Consider the following 21,113-nt stretch of genomic DNA (forward strand, 5'->3'; position numbering starts at 1 on the left):
AATTACCCATCTGTGATCTTGGAACAGGAACAATACAGAGCTCATATTTTGACTGCCGTTGCCATTTAACTGGCTTTATAGTAAGCCATTCATAAAATCCATGGCTGCAGCTGATCTCAAATCCTGCCTTGTCTTTTTTTGCATATTAGTCTTGGAAAGCCTACTTTTCAGCACATCTTTATGAAGAATATTTCTTCACCTCAAACCAAGAAATGTACTATGTGTTCATCTAATCTCAGCTGGACAGGCCTGGGAAGGTGGTGGTGAAGTAAGGATCTGATAGTCAAACATCACAAATTGGGCTATTTCCATGTTCTTTCCATCTAAAAAAATTATTATCCTTGGAAAACCAGCAGCTTGGCACATATGATCTGCTTATGCCTTTTTTTTAAAGGCAGCATTTCAAAATTTTGTCATTTAGAGGGAATGAATATGACCAAAGAACAAAGCTAAAAGAAGCATATATATTTGGGAGGATTGGGTTTCTTACCTTCACTGCATTTTCTTTCCTTAGAGGAATGGTACAGTAGAATCTCACTTATCCAATACTCGCTTATCCAACGTTCTGGATTATCCAATGCATTTTTGTAGTCAATGTTTTCAATACATCGTGATATTTTGGTGCTAAATTCATAAACATAGTAATTACTACATAGCATTACTGTGTATTGAACTACTTTTTCTGTCAAATTTGTTGTATAGCATGATGTTTTTGCATCCTTATTCTGCCTTTGGAGAGTAATCACTACATACATCCCTTTTGCTGCTCTCCTTCAATATTTGTCCTCCAGATTGCACCGCCACTTTTTCACCCTGTCCTCTGTGGTTTTTACTCCTACTTCCTTTCTCACCTCGAGTTTTAATCTAGTGTTCATGTGGCCCGCCCTTGGTTTTACTGTTCTTCTGATCTTGTTTAATGTAGTGTATATTTTCTTTTATTGTGTTGTTTAATGTGCTATGATTTGTTGTTCTATTATATTTGTTATATTGTATTGTTCTGGGCATGGCCCCATGTAAGCCGCCCCGAGTCCCCATTGGGGAGATGGTGGCGGGGTATAAAGATTATTATTATTATTATTATTATTATTATTATTATTATTATTATTATTATGTTTTGGTGCTTAATTTGTAAAATCATAACCTAATTTAATGTTTAATAGGCTTTTCCTTAATCTCTCCTTATTATCCAACATATTCGCTTATCCAACGTTCTGCTGGCCTGTTTACGTTGGATAAGCGAGACTCTACTGTACTTTCTTCTGGACTATATAAGTGTTTTCTTTTCTTTGTTAAGTTTAAGTGGACCTTGAGATTTGGCAAACTGATGGATATGTTTCAGCATGCCAAAAACATTTGCATCCTTATTCTGATTTTCTCTGAATCCCAAATGCAGTGTCATTGGATCAGTAATGCTACCAACAAAGAACAAAATCAACCTCTTTCCACTCCTGAAAGGTTGACACACTGTAGCCATAGCACTTCATAACCACAAAGACTGACTGCTGTCTTCTCTTCTTATTCATCCAGATCTTCTCCCAAATAAATGTGAACCTCAGACTTGTGGAATACAAGACTTGTCTACATAGGTCTAATTAACCATACTCATAGTGCATTTTACTCTTTTTGTTCCTGTAATGTTCCTGCATTACAGTATCACTGGGTAAACTGGGTTAATTGGGTTTAGCCTCATGCTAAGAAAAAATATGGATGTTCCAGACTTTGACTGATACTCCAGAGTAACACCACAGCTTTGGCACAGTGTGGATAGCAAAATAATATCTGATTTAGACTAGCCCATTGTTCATACAGGGCATTGTCACTGTTTCCTCATTACTACAGGGAAAAGGGAACAAAACGGGCTGCTGTTGCCACTGCCAGACACCCACAGAGCTCCATGAGAATCATGTTGACATCAGCAGAAGTGCTTGCATGACCAAGAAGAAGGAAAGGGGCTGGAGGTAATCATGGTTAGAGTGGACCCACTGAATTTAGTAAAACTCTCAGTACATCTATCCTAAGTACAGCTGAATCCTATCTCATGAATGTTCCAAGGAGTCAAGTCCATTTAGCCCTACATTTTTATACAATCAATGTTGTTATGCAATTTTGTTGCATAACATAAGACTTGTTGTTATGCAATTTTGAGTTGACTCCAACTTATGGGAGAGCAGCATGGTGTGGCAGTTTGAACATTAGACTACAGCTCAGGAGACCAGGATTTGAAACCTCACTTCTGCACTTATTTAGAAATTTGCAGTTGTCCTCCACTAAACCTATGAGAGCATAATTTGCCCAAAGTTACCTAGAAAGTATAATTGAAACATTAAACAAGTTGTAAGAACTATCAAAAAGACATAATTATCTCTGGCAGTGTGAAGCCAATGAAGTCAAAAGCTTCTTGACTAACATTGCTAGTGGTGAACACATTTTTTTAATGTGGAAAAATGTCAGCCCTCATATATGGACATAGATGGTTCCAGACAACGACATAATCTGTAAAAAAAACCCCCAATATTTATCCCAAATGAATGGATCGATTTATTCTCTGGGAACTATTTAGAGGCAGATTTCCTTCCAACCCTTAATATTAGCTCAGAGGCCGTGTCAACTACAAAATGCAACAGCGGTTTCCAATAGAAAACCAGCTGCAAAGGTTTAGTGAATCTCATTTTTCACATCTCTTTGTCAAGATAAACACAGTTGAGTTGAGAAACACTCTTCAGGGCTTTCTAAATCAAGTGAGATGGGAAAGCATTCAAATAATTATGGTCACATTTTTTGTAAAAAGAGGCTTGTAGCATGACTTGGACTGCCTGTAGGTTGTCTTCAGTCATGCACAAAACCTCAGTCAAAGTTTTCTTCCAAAGGATGTGGGTTGAAGAAATCTATTTCCTGACCATATTACCTTTGCCTTAATGGCTTCCATTTGTTCTGTTCTACTTCTTCGTTAAATTGTATTTTTAAAATCTCTTGTGAAACATATATTTTAATATGCATACATAGTGTATTTCCTCCCCAAATATGCATTTGAATAGGTGTTCTCTCAAATGCAGAGGATAGTTAAGTTCTCACCCAGATATCCATATATATGAAAATGTAATGTGCATTTTCCCCATGGAGTAAAAAACAAAACCACTGAACCAAATCACACCAAATTTGGCCACAAAAGACATAGTCATCCAATCTATGCCTTTTAATAAAAACCTAGAAAAATAAAGTCCAAATTACAGAAGAGGAGGAGGAAGAGCTGTTCACCCCCTGGCTGCCAGTCAGAAGGGTAGGCCCCACCCCCTTTAGGCCTCGCTCACTTGTGTCCTAGCAACCCCCTCAGCCACATAGCTATATAACCCAGAATGCCAAGGCAGATAATCCACAGTATCTGCTTTCAACTGGATTATCTTGAGTCCACACTGCCATATAATCCAGTTCAATGCGGATTTTATAAAGTTGTGTAGAAGGGGCCTCATATAATTCAGTTCAAAGCAAATAACATAAGATTATAAATATAGTATATAAAAATTACTGTGTATAATAAAACAGAACAATACAATTTCTAAAATCAGGACAGTAAATAAAGTACAACACTCTGAAAACAGGGGAATTCAGACAGGAAACAATCAGGACCAGTTAACACTTCCCAACAAAGGATTCCCCCAGGGAGGAAGTTGAGGAGGGAAAGAAGTAGGGTGTATTATCAGAGTCATTATTTTTGTTTGTTGTTGTTGTTGTTGTTGTTGTTGCTGTTGTTGTGTTGCTGTGAACCATGAAAATGAACATACTCTGGTTCCAAGTATTAAAAAAACTATAAAGTCAGAACAGTAAATAAAGAACAACACTCTGAAAACAGGAGAATTTCAGACATGAAACAATCAAAGTCAGCTAACACCTCTCAGTAAAAAAATTCCCTCAAGGAGGAAGCAGCCAGGCTTTGAAGCTGAAAGGCCACTACATGCTAATCATTCTGGCTAATTGCAGCATTCTTACTTGCCTCCAACAGACAAAAAGAAAAGAAAAGAAAAGAACAACCAGAAATAGTCTATATTCACAAGCTTTAGGAAATAACATATACCAACTACCACCAATTCCTCAATACTTTATTTCCCATACCACCAACTTTGCCACAGCAATGCGTTGCTGGGCACAGCTAGTTAATCCATAAAATAAAGATCGTTTATTCCACATGCTATGTACTTTATTGCATGGAGGTAACTAACCCGCATAGAAGCAGGGCTGTCACCTTCCGTGATGGTTCCTATTACATGATGCCATAAGCAATGTGCTACCAACCTGTCATTTCCCCATGATTAACCTATGCCTTGCTATTAATGAGTAAAACCCATGATCCCAAATAGTGCCACAATTCTGGAACTTACCTTGTTGCAATGAACTAGGATCCATTGTGCTAGCATGCTAGCACAAGTGACCTCAGGAGAAGGGATTGTTCTCCTCTCTTCTTATAATATATACATTTTAAAAGTTTTTTTTTTAAAAAAAACATTTTAACTAAATTCTTTAACATAATTGAAAAAAAACAGGAGCAGCAGAATTGTGGGAGGATAAAGTTATACCAGACATGCACTGTGTGATCTTAGATCTTAGATAATTGAAGCATCACAGTTTTGTAATGTTTACACCCTCATCAGATGGGGCCGTTTCCAGCGGTATATGATGGTTGAGCCCTTGATGATCCATCTGATGATGCAGAGGAACTTCCAGTGGGGCTCCATTGGTAATCTAGGGCAAAGCTGGCATATGCCACCATGGCGGCAAAATTGAAGGCTTCCTGTGTTGAGCAGGAAGCAATCGACAGAAGCCGCATGGTCAACGCTTCCCACCATGGGATCAGTTTCCTGTTGAGCCCGCCAATGCGGGGTGTGGGGCAACAGCTGCCCTTGCCCCCTGATGATAGTTGCTGGATTTGCCACAGTGCGTAGAGATTCTGGTGGCCCATATGATGAGGTAGTTGCTGCTGCTGCTCAGCCGTTTAGTCGTCTCCGACTCTTCATAACCTCATGGACCAGTCCACGCCAGAGCTCCCTGTCGGCCATCACTGCCCCCAGTTCCTTCAAGGTCAACCCAGTCTCTTCAAGAATACCGTCCATCCATCTTGCCCTTGGTCGGCCTCTCTTCCTTTTTCCTTCCATTTTCCCCAGCATCGTGATCTTTTCCAAGCTTTCCTGTCTCCTCATGATGTGGCCAAAATACTTCAGCTTTGCCTCTAATATCCTTCCCTCCAGTGAGCAGCCGGGCATTATTTCCTGGAGGATGGACTGGTTGGATCTTCTTGCGGTCCAAGGCACTCTCAGGATTTTCTTCCAACACCAGAGTTGGAAAGCACCTATCTTCCTTCGCTCAGCCTTCCATATGGCCCAGCTCTTGCATCCATAGGTTACTATGGGGAATACCATTGCTTTGACTATGCAGACCTTCGTTGCCAGTGTGATGTCTCTGCTCTTCACTGTTTTGTCAAGGTTGGCCATTGCTCTCCTCCCAAGGAGTAAACGTCTTCTGATTTCCTGGCTTCAGTCTGCATCTGCAGTGATCTTCGTGCCTAGAAATATAAAGTCTGTCACTGCCTCCACGTTTTCTCCCTCTATTTGCCAGTTATCAATAGGTGTAGTTGCCATGATCTTGGTTTTCTTGACGTTTAACTGCAACCCAGCTTTTGCACTTTCTTCTTTCACCATGGTGATAAGGCTCCTCAGATGAGGTAGTTAGAAAGTGCAGTTGTGAAGATCATCATACTGGTAGGTTGCCACTATACCTGGTCAAGCAAATAGCATCATCTGATAAAATTTGAATTCACAAGGTCTGAAATCCTCCAGTGGTATTCATTTTCATGTTGTCAAAACCATTTCCATATAAACAAATACAGCCCTGAATTTTAAATAGATCTTTGGTTCATCTGAATCTGTACTGTTGAGAATGATAGACAAAGGCCACCCAAGATGCCTTGGACTCAATATGGGACCCTCTTCATGTAAAGCATGAACCCTGCCACTGGATAATGGCCCTTCCTTAAGACTACAGTATGTGCGTTCAGCAAACACCTGCCATGCTCTTGTTTCTGTGCAGGATATATACTCTCCCATTATAGGCAGTAATCTCATGAATTAGGACTGTCTGTGAGTAACCCAATTAAAACATTTGGGTTGCACTTCAAATTGGATAAGAGCTTGTAAAGGGTGAGTCATCAGGAAAAAGGTTTGTAAGGCAGTTTCTCATTAGGAATATATTATTCCATCACTGCAAGTTTCCAGCTGATATATTCACATAGCCTCAGAATGATAGAAAAATGAAACTATAAGATGAATAAACAATAGCCAAACTTGACACATTGAGTCCAGGACACTGATGTCTGAAAGCATGGATCTGAACAGTTTCTATCTCTCATGCTAATTTCTTTATCTCGAATTCTATCTGTCAATTTTTGTGTATAAATTTGCAGGTTTGGGAAGATTATTACCCAAAACAAACTGAATAACATTCACAACTATCTTTATTAGTCAAGTTGAACAGCAAGAGTAAGAAAAGACATTTATCAGACTTATATGTCCCTCCGAAAAACATCCATGGGAGGGGGCTTTCAAAACACATGTATGATATTAAGTTGTTATTAATGCAACAGGATATATATATATATATATATATATATATATATATATATATAGGTAAAGGTTTCCCCTGATGTTAAGTCCAGTCGTGACCGACTCTGGGGGTTGGTGCTCATCTCCATTTCTAAGCCAAAGAGCCGGCGTTGTCCATAGACACCTCCAAGGTCATGTGGTTGGCTTGACTGCATAGAGCGCCATTACCTTCCTGCCGGAGCAGTACCTATTTATCTACTCACATTTGCATGTTTTTGAACTGCTAGGTTGGCAGGAGCTGGGGCTAACAGCAGGCGCTCATTTCGCTCCCGGGATTTGAACCTGGGACCTTTCGGTCTGCAAGTTCAGCAGCTCAGCGCTTTAACACACTGAGCCACCACCAGGGGCAATAGGATATATTATATATATATCACAACTTAATTAAAACACAGGCTGAAATAACTTTAAACAAATTGAAGACACAAGGCATACCACACACTTGCTGCTATGTTGTGCCTTTCCCATGCAGAGAGGGGAGTGTATCAAATAGGAGTTCCCAACTCACCACATAAGTCCTGGGAATTCATAGAATCATAGAATCGTAGAGTTGGAAGAGACCTCATGGGCCATCCAGTCCAACCCCCTGCCAAGAAGCAGGAAATCGCATTCAAAGCACCCCCGACAGATGGCCATCCAGCCTCTGCTTAAAAGCCTCCAAAGAAGGAGCCTCCACCACAGTCCAGGGCAGAGAGTTCCACTGCTGAACAGCTCTCACAGTGAGGAAGTTCTTCCTGATGTTCAGGTGGAATCTCCTTTCCTGTAGTTTGAAGCCATTGTTCCGCGTCCTAGTCTGCAGGGCAGCAGAAAACAAGCTTGCTCCCTCCTCCCTATGACTTCCCTTCATGTATTTGTACATGGCTATCATGCCTCCTCTCAGCTTTCTCTTCTGCAGGCTAAACATGCCCAGTTCTTTAAGCTGCTCCTCATAGGGCCTGTTCTCCAGACCCTTGGGCAAGATTTGGTGCTATTGACAGACTTTTCCCATCAATAGATCCTGATCATTTCATTGGGGGGGGGGGGGGGGGGGGGAGAGATAGCTAGTATCACATGACAACTTGTGATAGGGGCCATCAGCAATCTTGCAATCCTGCTAGTTCATCACCTTTATGCCATAAAGATAAAAGTATAGCACACTGTGGTAACAGATCCTTCTGGTACATAAGTCAAAGCCTTGTCTACATAAAAATATATTTGCCTTCTTCTTAGCCTGCAGAAGAGAAGACTGAGAGGAGATATGATAGCCATGTATAAATATGTGTGGGGAAGTCATAGGGAGGAGGAAACAAGCTTGTTTTCTGCTGCCCTGCAGACTAGGACGCGGAACAATGGCTTCAAACTACAGGAAAGGAGATTCCACCTGAACATCAGGAAGAACTTCCTCACTGTGAGAGCTGTTCAGCAGTGGAACTCTCTGCCCTGGACTGTGGTGGAGGCTCCTTCTTTGGAGGCTTTTAAGCAGAGGCTGGATGGCCATCTGTTGGGGGTGCTTTGAATGCGATTTCCTGCTTCTTGGCAGGGGGTTGGACTGGATGGCCCATGAGGTCTCTTCCAACTCTATGATTCTATGAAGTTCCACAGCCTGGGATCAGCCTCCGAGAAAGCTCTCCTCCATTTTTCTTTTGCATTTTATTTTTTAAATTAAATTTACATATTATTTACAATATCAGAATAAAATAAACTATTATTCACAGTTCTTCATTATCCCATCCTATCCAACTCCCCTCCCTTCCCCAAGTCATAGATGTTTACAGACTACTTCTATATCAGTCCTCTAACTAGTAAATTATTTACTATTAATTAAATTATATTTACTCCAGTCATTTAATCAAAATCACTCTTCATCTAAGGGTGGTTTGAATTTGCTGTTACTTTGTCATATCTACCTAACTTTATCTTTGTTGGGTAGATTCTTACTTTTGTTCTTAGATAGAGGAAAAAGCAATAATGCACCTCCAAAGTGAACCATTTCTTCTATTGTACGCCTTATTCAGGCTGAAATTCTCCCCAAAACCTTAATATCTTTGGACATAACAGCCATACATAGCTCCAATCTTTTAATACTCCACAATCCCTCAAGCATATTTTTAATACTCCCTTATAGGATGAGTGGGCAGTGGCACCATGTATAGATAGTTCTAGATGTGTTCTTTCTAATTTGAGATGATATTGATTTATAAGGTACCAAATTGAGTTCCATTTGTTTTCATCTATTTTTATTCTCAAGTCAGATTCCCAAGCGAGTCTTTTTCCTTTAGATTGCCAAATTTAGCCTCTTGTATTATTTGATATAATTTTGAAGCTTGCCTTTTGATATTATTTAATATTTAATATTATTTAATATTTGATATTATTTAGAACATTGTTAAATTTATTTTCAAATATAGTTAGAGCTCTAAGCAGGCCCTCCATTTAACACAATTTAACATGAAAGGCATGTATTTGCATTAATTACAGCCATGATTGTTTTATTGGCTCCAATGTAATTTCAAATTGGTCAGATTTGCATAGGTTTATCATTTGAAAATAAATGGTGTATTCTAGATATTCTCTTTCTTTCAATTCCTTGACTTGGTTATATTTATCTTCTTGTTCAGATACATGCGAACCATACACTATACACCCGTTTTGTTACCCTTTTTATTTATTGTGTCAGAAACAAATTGAGAATATAGTTATAATTTATAGAAAAACCACAAACATAGTTAAAAACTTTACATCATACTAAATTTTCTTTGACCAGAAGCTGGCCACTTGGAGTGAATCTGGTGTCGCTATAAGAAAGTCCTCCACTGTGCATGTGGCGAGGCTCAGATTGCATTGTAGTAGGTGGTCTGTGGTTTGCTCATCTCCATACTCGCATGTCGTGGACTCCACTTTGTAGCCCCATTTCTTAAGGTTGGTTCTGCATCTCATGGTGCCAGAGTGTTGTCTGTTCAGCACTTTCCAAGTCACTGTTGCACCCCTAGACTGCAGAGACAACTCAAAACCTTGCTGAAGCCCCAGACTATAAGCAAAGCAAGTGGTTTATTGAAGAATATATTTAAGCAATAGCAAATCAAAGTTCAAAGTCAATGAAACAAGGTTTTAGTCCACCAGGTACAAGATACTTGAGAGTCTTGAAGCAAGGGTCCATGAAAATCAAACACAAGAATAAACTTCAACAAGGCATCAAAGTTAGTCCAAGGAACAGGAACAAAACTGGAACAAATAACAGGTTATTTGCCTGGAACAAGGCATCCAAACTGCAAAACTTTCAGGAATAATGACTGGATAATCCAAAATTCATCAAGATCAAGAGCAAGGACTGGAACAAACTCAAGATAAAAGGCTGCATGAATTTGGCATGAAAGTCCACAGGAACATGAAACAGCATGAAATATGAGTCTATGGGTCGATGAGCAAAGTTACCACCTCTGAAAATCTGTCTCAGAAGCAGTTCCTCTTAAAGCTGAAATCAAGGCCTTTTTCCATGGGAAGTTTATTCAAAAGCTTTTCTCTTTAGTAATTGTCTGCTTCATCTCAAAACCTCCTTTTCTTGTCTCTGTTGACATCTAGCTGTCTTTCTGTCAACCTCATTTGTCTTATCACAAATGAAATGCCCATCTGCCAGGGGATAGTTCGACCTTGACTCTCCGAAAGAATGCAGTTCAAGCTGCCTGTTTGAAAACATTGTATGCTTGCTCCCAGAATCCTCAGGGACAAACTCTGTCTGTCCAGAAATAGCAGCTTCATCCAACTCTGGCTGCATGGGAATCCTAGGCCCCAACCCAGATTCATCTGATAGGTCAGGTCCAGGCACAATCACAGGCTGAACAGGTCCAACCTCAGGCTCACCTGACAGCTGAGGTGCAGGCTGGGATACAACAGTCATCCAGGTTTCTTTGTGCCCAGGAGGGAGTATCTCATCAGGTATCAGTCACTGATTGAGGCCCCTGATTTTAACCTGCCACTTTTGGACTCTTGCTTGCTGAGGTTTTCCTGTGAGTATCTCTGTGACCCTCTTAAAATATATGTTCTAATATTAATTACATTCCAAGATGCCAGTCTAATCTAACTGGGAAGGGAGTTTCAGAACAGTTACCAAGAAGGCCCTCCCCCATGTTCTCATCAAATAAACTTTTGAGAGTGGTGGGGCCATCCCAGAAATTTTCAAAAACAGTCAAGTTTGTAAAGGATAATGTGGTCCTTGGATACCCTGGACCTGAAATGAATAGGGCTTTGTAGGTCATCACCAGCACTTTGAATTGAGCCCAGAAATGGATCAGCAGCCAGTTGCAAGGAAGGAGTTGCATGGTTCTTCAAGCAAGCCCAATTTAACAATCTGCCAGAATCTAAGTCATGTAAGACTTTAAAGATCATAACCAACACTTGGAGGTCAGCTCAGAGACAAATAGGTAACATTTCCAAGACTTACAATGAATTCCAGCAGGAAAAACAATACACATGATGTTAAATATTTCTGAAAAAGGCATACACAAAAATGTGCATATTTGAAAAAAAGTACACAAACACAGGAAAAAGATGTATTAAATGTATTAAAATGCATACCTTTTGGAAACACATGCACAAAAATACACATAAATGTTCATGCAGGAGAGGAAAAAAGACTTGCAATGTGATATGAAAATGGGATGGGATAAGAATGTCAGAAAAATTCTAAGAAATGCAACAAAATTGGGTCTCGTAAATGTTCACAGCCCAGGATACGTTTGTGTGGAGTGGAATATCTTGTACCATGAAACTATTAAGCATAAAGACAACCCTAGTTTAGCATGAATATTACTGAATGAAAAATTGGATTAAAAACCTGACTTTTAATAACTAAGAGTTAACAGCCCTCAGTCTTGTTCTGCTTTGTCTTGCATTAGTGTGTGTGTGTGTAAATTTGTTGTATACAAGAAAATGGAAAAATACGACAATTCCAACAGAAAAAATATAGATAATGAAAGTGTTTAGTTGGCAGAAATGAACAAGTTATCTACCTTGATAAGAGAAAAATCATTAGGGATTTTAAGAAAAATTGGAAACAGCTAATTGCTTTTTTTTTCAGGAAAGAGAAGTGAAGATACTAACTGTGAGGTTTGACAATTAATAGTTTTAGAGTAAGAAGAAGAGGTGCGAAGCAGCATGAGTACGAAGGAAAATAATATCAGATATACAATTGGCAGGAAAGCTGGAAACCATCTTTTAATTCATTGATTTTCTTCTTTTTTTGTAATCTACTTTTATTTTGTATGTGTTCCTTAGTTTTGGTTTCAGCAGTTTGCAGTTTTCTAGTAGTGGGTGATGTGTGATGTATTTCTGTTTTACATCTATTGTTTTCTTTATTGTATGTAGGTTTAAGGTAAAGGTAAAGGTTTTCCCCTGACGTTAAGTCCAGTCATGACCGACTCTGGGGGTTGGTGCTCATCTCCATTTCTAAGCCAAAGAGCCGGCGTTGTCCGTAGACACCTCCAAGGTCACGTGGCTGGCATGACTGCATGGAGCGGCGTTACCTTCCCGCCAGAGCGGTACCTATTGATCTACTCACATTTGCATGTTTTTGAACTGCTAGGTTGGCAGGAGCTGGGGCTAACAGCGGGCGCTCATTCCACTCCCGGGATTTGAACCTGGGACCTTTCGGTCTGCAAGTTCAGCAGCTCAGTACTTTAACACACTGCACCACTAGTAGGTTTAGTAAATAAAATATTTTTAAATTTCTTAACTTCAAGTTCCTTCTGCAAAAACTTCTGGAACTTTAGGTCTGCATCAAAAGAAATGGAACAAAATTTCTACACAACAACACAATAGATAAATCCACAGTTAAAATTATCAACTAAAATTATATCAGCTATTGAGCTTTAGAAGAAAGTTTTTACTGTAAGAGTCTTTCACATAATACAGGCATAGTGATATGGTTCTACTTTAACTACCACAACAACATCCTTTGGAATCTTGGCACTTCATCCTATGCAGTCTTCTCTCCGTCTTCTCTCAGTTTCTCTGTACTATCTAAATGGTCCCATGAAGGCCATTACATGATGCAAGGTCATTTCCCGTGGTTGCCCATGGGACTCAGTTGTAGAACAGCAGGGAAACAAAAGGAAAACTCAATGTTCAGGAGTCGGGTGCTACCCAACTCCCATTGACAAAAGCCAGATGGAAACGGGGAAAGTTGAGGAAAGGACATGGAATGGCTGCCATCCCTGAAGATGAAAAGGCATGGTAGGGAACAAAAGAATATGGTTCCCTCTGCTTTTCTCTGTGTTTCTCATTCCCCTTGCTTTCATGTGAGGAGGTCCTGGAACTAGAAGCTGAGAGCTGTATTATCAAATAACAATTCCAGAGGGTGCAGCCATAGAGGAGAAAGTGGGATTACAGTGATAACTTAACTCATAGTTATAATTATAAAATTAATAAATTTCCTCTAAGAAGCATCTTATCTGCACTTCCACGACAAGCTTATCTGTACTTCCCTTCAAAACATAATACTGATAACTTTCCCCAGTGTTTCCTCAAAAAACTGATAACCAAGTCCCAATCCTTCTGAAAGTTTCACAATGATTTGTCGGTAATCATATTTTTCCAAATTCTAATCCCAAGGAGGTGTTGGCAGCAGAAGACCACAATGTTTTCCCTTTAATTGTTTCTCTGCATTATTCACTTCATCCTATGCAGAGTAAAAAACTTCATTCTTTCAGAACAAATAGAACTATGGCATTAGTAAACAATAGTCATACCCTGTTTCCCCGAAAATAATACATCCCCAGAAAATAAGACCTAGTAGAGTTTTTGCTGAATTGGTAACTATAAGGCCTCCCCTGAAAGTAAGACCTAGCAAAGTTTTTGTTTGGAAGCATGCCCGCCAAATCATAGAATCATAGAATAGTAGAGTTGGAAAAGACCTCATGGGCCATCCAGTCCAACCCCCCGCTAAGAAGCAGGAAATCACATTCAAAGCACCCCCGACAGATGGCCATCCAGCCTCTGTTTAAAAGCCTCCAAAGAAGCCTCCACCACAGCCCGGGGGAGAGAGTTCCACTGTTGAACAGCCCTCACAGTGAGGAAGTTCTTCCTGATGTTCAGGTGGAATCTCCTTTCCTGTAGTTTGAAGCCATTGTTCCGTGTAAACAGAACACCAGAGCATGCAGGATTGGTAAATGTACGTACCATAGATTGCTGTACATGAAAATAATGGTAGTAACAAGAAATTCTTGATAGGATTCACAGTTTGTCTGGTTATGCTGGTTTGTGATGATATCTACTGTACAGTATATAATAAATGTTCATTTCTTTTGTTCAACAATAAAAGTGAATTCTTCTTCATGGAAAATTAAGACATCCCTGAAAATAAGACCTAGCACATCTTTGGGAGCAAAAATTAATATAAGACACTGTCTTATTTTCGGGGAAACAAGGTAATAAAAGACTACTCCCTTCCCTCCAAAAGAAAAAGAAAAAAAAGGAAGCAAGCAAAAAAAGGACAAAACGACCACATTCATTATTCTTTCATATGGTGAAGCAAGCACAGAAACCTATGATCTGTAATTACGTATTATATAGTAAGTGCCATCATATAATAAAGGCAACTTTGACATAGGCATTTGAAAATGTCCAGCGAAATTAGTTTTATAGGGAGAAATGCAGGCACACCCTGAAACACCAGGAAGAACGCCAAATGAGACACTTCTTCCAACAAGGTCTAGAACAGTGGTTCTCAACCTGTGGGTCTCCAGATGTTTTAGCCTTCAACTCCCAGAAATCCTAACAGCCCGTAAACTGGTTGGGATTTCTGGGAGTTGTAGGCCAAAACACCTAGGGACCCACAGGTTGAGAACCACTGGTCTAGAGCAAAGCAGAAGACTTCTGGAACAACTTCTGTCTTTTCATGTTCTTCTTCTTTCCTTTCCCTTTGTGATTGAGCATCCGCCAACTCATAGGATAAGACCACAATTAAGTGGAGACTCACTGACGACATTTCAGATGATCTACCAATGATGTAGCAGGTGTCCAGTGAAATAGGAGGTGGCAGTAAACAGCTGGTTGACAATCTTTCTTTCCCATGAATAAAGATGTGTTCTGGTGGTTGGTGCTTTGGTGGTTCACCCTTCCAAGGAAATCCTGCATCATCCCATCTTGTGTCTACTAAACTGGAAAAGATGATTCAATAGGAAGGCAGGGATGTGAGGCAATTCTTGGCTGGGGAGGTTTCAGACAAAGAACTTGCTTTATGTCACAAACATTCCAAAATAAATGAGAAAAGAGGGAAGTACCAAAGTTGAAAGTTTTTTAAACCCATATGAGTTGTAAAACTTACAAATGTGAATACAGTAGAGTCCCGGTTATCCGACTTCCGTTTATCCGACACACCGTATTATCCGACGCACTGCTGGGGGGGGGGGGGAGCGTGGCAAGGAGGGAAGGAACTTTTGCACCCATGCATGGAGGAGGGTGCAGAGGGGAGAGCCAAACTTGAAAGGCGCCATTTGAGAAACCTTTGAAACTGAAGCCACAGGAGGGTGCCTGGAGAGAGGCAGGCTCAGAAGGAAGCTTTAATGGAAAATTTCTTCTCCCCCCCTCCCCGGCGCCTTCCTTGTGTACCTTACAGGAGCTCAAAGGCTCCCACCAGCTGTTTCTAGGGGCGGGCAGCGAGGCGGGCTCCGTGTGGAAAAGGGCCCGGAGCCGCCATGCGCATGGCTGCCTCTGACGCGGCGTCTGTCTCCCCCTCCGCCTCCTCCTTCGCATCTTCCTGGGGAGGAAGAGGGAGAAAAAAGATCTTTTCTCAAACTCCCTGCCGAGGGAGAGAAAAGCTCTTCTCTCGAGCTCCCTTCCTGCCAAGGGAAAGAAAAGCTCTCCTCCTCCTCCTCCCCCTCTTCTCTTGAGCTCTCTCTCTCCCTTCAGCTGCTTGAGAGAGCTCAAGAGAAGAGGGGGAGGAGGGGGAGGAGAGCTTTTCTCTCCCTTGGCAGGGAGTTTGAGAAAAGATCTTTTTTTCTCCCTCTTCCTCCCCAGGAAGATGCGAAGGAGGAGGAGGAGGGGGAGACAGACGCCGCGTCAGAGGCAGCCATGCGCATGGCGGCTCCGGGCCCTTTTCCACACGGAGCCCGCCTCGCTGCCCGCCCCTAGAAACAGCTGGTGGGAGCCTTTGAGCTCCTGTAAGGTAAACAAGGAAGGCGCCGGGGGGGGGGGGGGAGAAGAAATTTTCCATTAAAGCTTCCTTCTGAGCCTGCCTCCCTCCATGCATAGGGCCTCCGTATTATCCGTCAATTTCAGTTATCCAACATTGGGCCCGCCCGTTTATGTTGGATAACCGGGACTCTACTGTACTAGTATTTGACGCACTTCAATAGAAGAGTTTTCTCTTGGGAAAACACACAACTTAAGGTGTCAGAATATGACTTTCAAGTATATATTTTTTTCTGATCTTTATGCTTTTGATGAGGCTAGGCAGTAGAATATGACTTCTCCCCCTTATTCATCTATTCAAGATCTACAGTTTCACACATCCATGTACCAAAAAGATATTCTCCCCAGAAGTATTTGTGGGCCTTTCTAGGTCCTCCTGTATTATTCTATGCTATGCTTCAGTCCAAGTACAGTAGAGTCTCACTTATCCAAGCTAAACGGGCCGGCAGAAGCTTGGATAAGCGAATATCTTGGATAATAAGGAGGGATTATCCAAGCCTATTAAACATCAAATTAGGTTATGATTTTACAAATTAAACACCAAAACATCATGTTTTACAACAAATTTGTAGTAGTTCAAATTGTTAATAATATATATAATATAATAAATATTTCTTGGGGCTCCACGAGAAACAAATTTTGTACAACAAAATTGTAGTAGTTCAATACGCAGTAATGTTATGTTGTCATTACTGTATTTACAAATTTAGCACCAAAATATCACGATATATTGAAAACATTGACTACAAAATGGCTTGGATAATCCAGAAACTTGGATAAGCGAGGCTTGGATTAGTGAGACTCTACTGTACCAGTATTTGACGCACTTCAATAGAAGAGTCTTCTCTTGGGAAAACACACAACTTAAGGTGTCAGAATATGATTTTCAAGTATATTTTTTCTGTTCTTTATGCTTTGGATGAGGCTAGGCAGTAGAATATGACTTCTCCCCCTTATTCATCTATTCAAGATCTACAATTTCACACATCCATGTGCCAAAAAGATATTCTACCCAGAAGTATTTGTGGGCCTTTCTAGGTCCTCCAGTATTATTCTATGCTATTCTTCAGTCCAAGTATAGTCAAATATAGGTTTTGTTATTATCTACAGTATCAGGTATCCATGAATGTGTGTTTATATCTTGGAACATATTCCACCCTATGGATATAGGAATCACACTGTACTCTTCTGTGCTTTTCTATCTGATTAAGGTGCTTCCTCAAAGGAAGGGTCTCTTGACATGAGAGTTATCAACAGAGGAGTTGGCATTGGGTGAAGTGGGTGCTTGGATTGTGAGAATATCTCAGTACAAAGCACCAGATGGGACTGGCAAGTGTCCCCCATTATGAAAAAAAATGCTGATACACCAATTCTGGTTCAGGCAATGTCTTATAGTTGAAAATCTTAGAGCAGGACTTGATAAAATGTACACTGGCAAAAATGTATTTTTGGAAAGATGGACCAATTAGTGCACTGGTAAGAAATGAAAGAACTAGCAGATTGCTTCTTTTAGTGACATCCAAAATATACTGTCTGAGACAGCTGCCTGAGTCTGCCTGAGGGGAGAAGGGCAGTCCAAGCTGCTGTGTCATACTAGCATCGCACTGGTTTAATCTACAATGACATTATTCCAGGAACACTTAGCTTGGTAGCTTCTCGTGATGCAGCATAGCTGAAGTGTCAATGTTTCACAGAGAAATTAGGAATGGTGTGGGCAGAACAGGAAAAAAAGGTTTCCCATATGTCATAATCAAAGTGTTGAAATCACATAATGACACCTCTACTACACAATCCCATAAGTATGACCTATTCAGACTAGACAAAGCTGTCGATGTCAGTACAAAACTAGGCAGCTACAAGTAGATTTGGTAGGGTCTGTCTATAATCTTTGATAATTATTAGATAACAAGTGAAGTCCCTTTTTTCATGTCAGGAGCAACCGGAGTTGCTTCTGGAGTGAGAGAATTGGCCGTCTGCAAGGACGTTGCCCAGGGGATGCACGGATGTTTTGATGTTTTTACCATTCTTGTGGGAGGCTTCTCTTATGTCCCCGCATGGAGTTGGAGCTGATAGAGGGAGCTCATCCGCACTCTCCCCGGGTGGGATTCGAACCTGGCAGCCTTCAGGTCAGCAATCCAACCTTCAAGTCACAAGGCTTTTATCCCCTAGGCCACTGGAGGCTCCTAAGTGAAGTCCTGAAATACTAAGATGTCATACAAAATTTGCTCTCATCATGGACAGAGGAAAGGGACTACAAACTCATCAGCTTGAAGCTGATGCCTGGGAAAGTTGCAAAATACAACTGAACAGTTTGTGTGCAGTTAAAACAGAATGCAGTGGTTATGAAAAACCAACATAGATCCTCCAAAACAAGTCATATATTATCTTTTTTTTTCTGAGAGAGAAACAAACTTGTTAGATCAGAGGCATGTTGTGAATGCCTTGATTTCAGGGAGGCTTTTCACAAGTTCTCTTGTATTCTTGTGAACAACCTGGAGTGTACAGAAGGTTTCTGGCCCTGATCCATTTATAGATGGTGTGGATGGAAGTACAAAGGGTATGCTCATGAACTTTTCAGAAGACACAAAATGCTGAAAAGGAGTTATACCAGAAAAGACAAATTAGGATTTCAGATGATTTCAATTAAATGTTGAAGTGAGTCTAAAAAATTCACATCAAATTTCAGCAAGGATAAATGCAAACTTCTATATATAGGCATAAAAAATTAGATGCAGAAATATTTGGCAGTACTAGGTGTAAAGGTCTTGGTAGGCCACAAACTAAACATGAATCAGAAATGTGGTAGGGAAGGAAAATGTTAGCGTAATTATAGAGAACATCGAAAAGAGCATATAGTGTCCAGATCACTGTAGTCTGTTTTGGGAAGACCATGCTTGGAGTTCAGTGCCCATTTCTGGGCATCCTCATTTCAAAAAGAATATTGATCAGTGGAGTGTAGCCAGAGAAATGTCCCAAAGAGTATGTAGACCAAGACCTATAAAGAAGGCTTGAGTGAAGAGACTGATTCAATGTGGAGACTATGAAGTGTTATACCGTGTTTCCCCGAAAATAAGACCTCCCCAAAAAATAAGACCTAGTAGGGGTTTGGGGGGATTGCCAAATATAAGGCCTCCCCTGAAAGTAAGACCTAGCAACTAAGGCTGCAGCAGAGTTCCATTGGGAAGCATGGCTGCCGGGCAGAACCAGCACTCATTCATATACCGGAGGGAGGGAAAGTGCTTGCTTTCTGTGCCTTGCCTTTCCTGTCCCCCAGCCGAGGCTTGAAAAACCTTCCGTGGCTGCTACTGAGCTGCCGTTTCTTCCTTCCTTCCGTCTCCCTCCTGGCCATGCTGCCTTGCTTCCCAGAGGCTTCTGACTGGCTCCTGGAGCCCGGGCAAGGGAGGGTGGGAGGGAGGGAAGGAAGAGGGCTTTTGCTCCTTAAAGGTACAGGACGCATTGGGATTCTCCTCTCATCTTCCTATCCTATGCCATGAAACTGATTATTTTATACTATTATTCTATTGCCATATTATTATCATCATATTCTGTTACTATTATTATATCCCATTATTATATTATCCTATTAATATATTTTAAATCATTATATTATATTTTTCTATTATTATTATTATATCATTATATTATTATTCTATTATTATTCTATTATATTTTCATATTATTATATTATTATTCTGTTATATTAAATTCCATTTTATATTACCCTATTAATATATTTTATATCATTATATTCTATACTATTATTCTATTATATTATCATATTATTATTTTATTATTATTAGCATATTCTGTTATTATTATATTCCATTTTATATTATCCTATTAATATATTTTATATCATTCTATTCCATTCTATTATATTATCCTATTATTATTATATTATTATGCTATTCTGTTATTATATCCCATTATTATATTATCCTATTAATACCATATTATTATCATTTTCTGTTATTATTATATACTATATTATATTATCTCATTAATATATTGTATATCATTATATTATTATTATATTATATTATTATTATAGTATATTATATTATTCATCATTCATGACTACATTGAAACTAGAATAGGGTCCCCCTGGGGGAGAAGAGCGGTATATAAATTAAATAAATAAATAATAAATAGAATAGAGAGAAATCAGCGTGGAAACCTTGTGAAACCTAAATTGCAAGAGGTACCATAGATTGTTGTACATGTAAATAATGGTAGTAACAAGAAATTCTTGATAGGATTCATAGTTTGTCTGGTTATGCTGGTTTGTGATGACAACTACTTTACAGACTATAATAAATGTTCATTTTGTTGTTCAACAATAAATGTGAGCTCTTCTTCATGGAAAAATAAGACATCCCTGAAAATAAGACCTAGCGCATCTTTGGGAGCAAAAATTAATATAAGACCCTGTCTTATTTTCGGGGAAACAGGGTAGGTAAAGCTAAAGGTTTTCCCCTGACATTAAGTTTAGTCGTGTCCGACTCTGGGGGTTGGTGCTCATCTCCATTTCTAAGCCAAAGAATCGGCGTTGTTCGTAAAGGTCATGTGGCTGGTATGACTGCATGGAGTGCCATTACCTTTCTGCTGGAGTGATACCTATTTATCTACCCACATTTTTCAAAGCGCTAGGTTGGTAGAAGCTGGGGCTAACAGCGGACGCTCACCCTGCTCCCTGGATTTGAACCACCAATCTTTCAGTCAGCAACTTCAGCAGCTCAGTGGTTTCACCCGCTGTGCCATCGGGGGCTCCAATGAAGTGTTATGGTAGCCATGAAATATTTGAAGGACTGTCTTGTGGAAGGTGGTGATGAAAACTTGTTATTGGTATTCCAGAAAGCAGGAGACAAACTAATGAATTGATATGGTTGACAAATAGGGATGAACCTGTTTAGTACGGAAACAGACTGCCTCTGAAATTAGTGGTCTCTCCTTTCTGTTTTGGCATCAGATTTCCTGCCCTGAAAGAGGATTGAACTACTAGGTCACTTAGGGAACTCTTCCAACTCTACAATTCCATTATTCTATGATGGGACACCAGGACTGCAGTTAATATGAAACTGTTTTAAATTTTACTTTTTCTATCTAATCAGATTATGCATATACTGTACACCCAAGAGTCTGGTGCTAAATAGTTTATACATTGTACCCAAAATCACAATATATAAAAGGCTGGCCCTAAAGAGTCTTTAGTCTTTCTGAATGCATTTACAGACAAGCTTTATGTGATTAGGTGTTATCTTCTCCCTCATGGTTCAAGTACAATGCAACAACATATTCTTTGAA

At 40.0% G+C, this 21,113-nt stretch overlaps 1 protein-coding gene across 1 annotated transcript in view; it reads left to right on the plus strand.

The window, feature by feature from the left end:
* Nucleotides 1-21,113, plus strand: part of LOC134294081 (uncharacterized) — a 183,698-nt gene that overhangs the window by 9,570 nt on the left and 153,015 nt on the right. The gene's annotated exons all lie outside the window — the stretch shown is intronic.

Source organism: Anolis carolinensis, chromosome 1 (assembly GCF_035594765.1).
Source record: "Anolis carolinensis isolate JA03-04 chromosome 1, rAnoCar3.1.pri, whole genome shotgun sequence".
Lineage (NCBI taxonomy): Eukaryota > Metazoa > Chordata > Lepidosauria > Squamata > Dactyloidae > Anolis > Anolis carolinensis.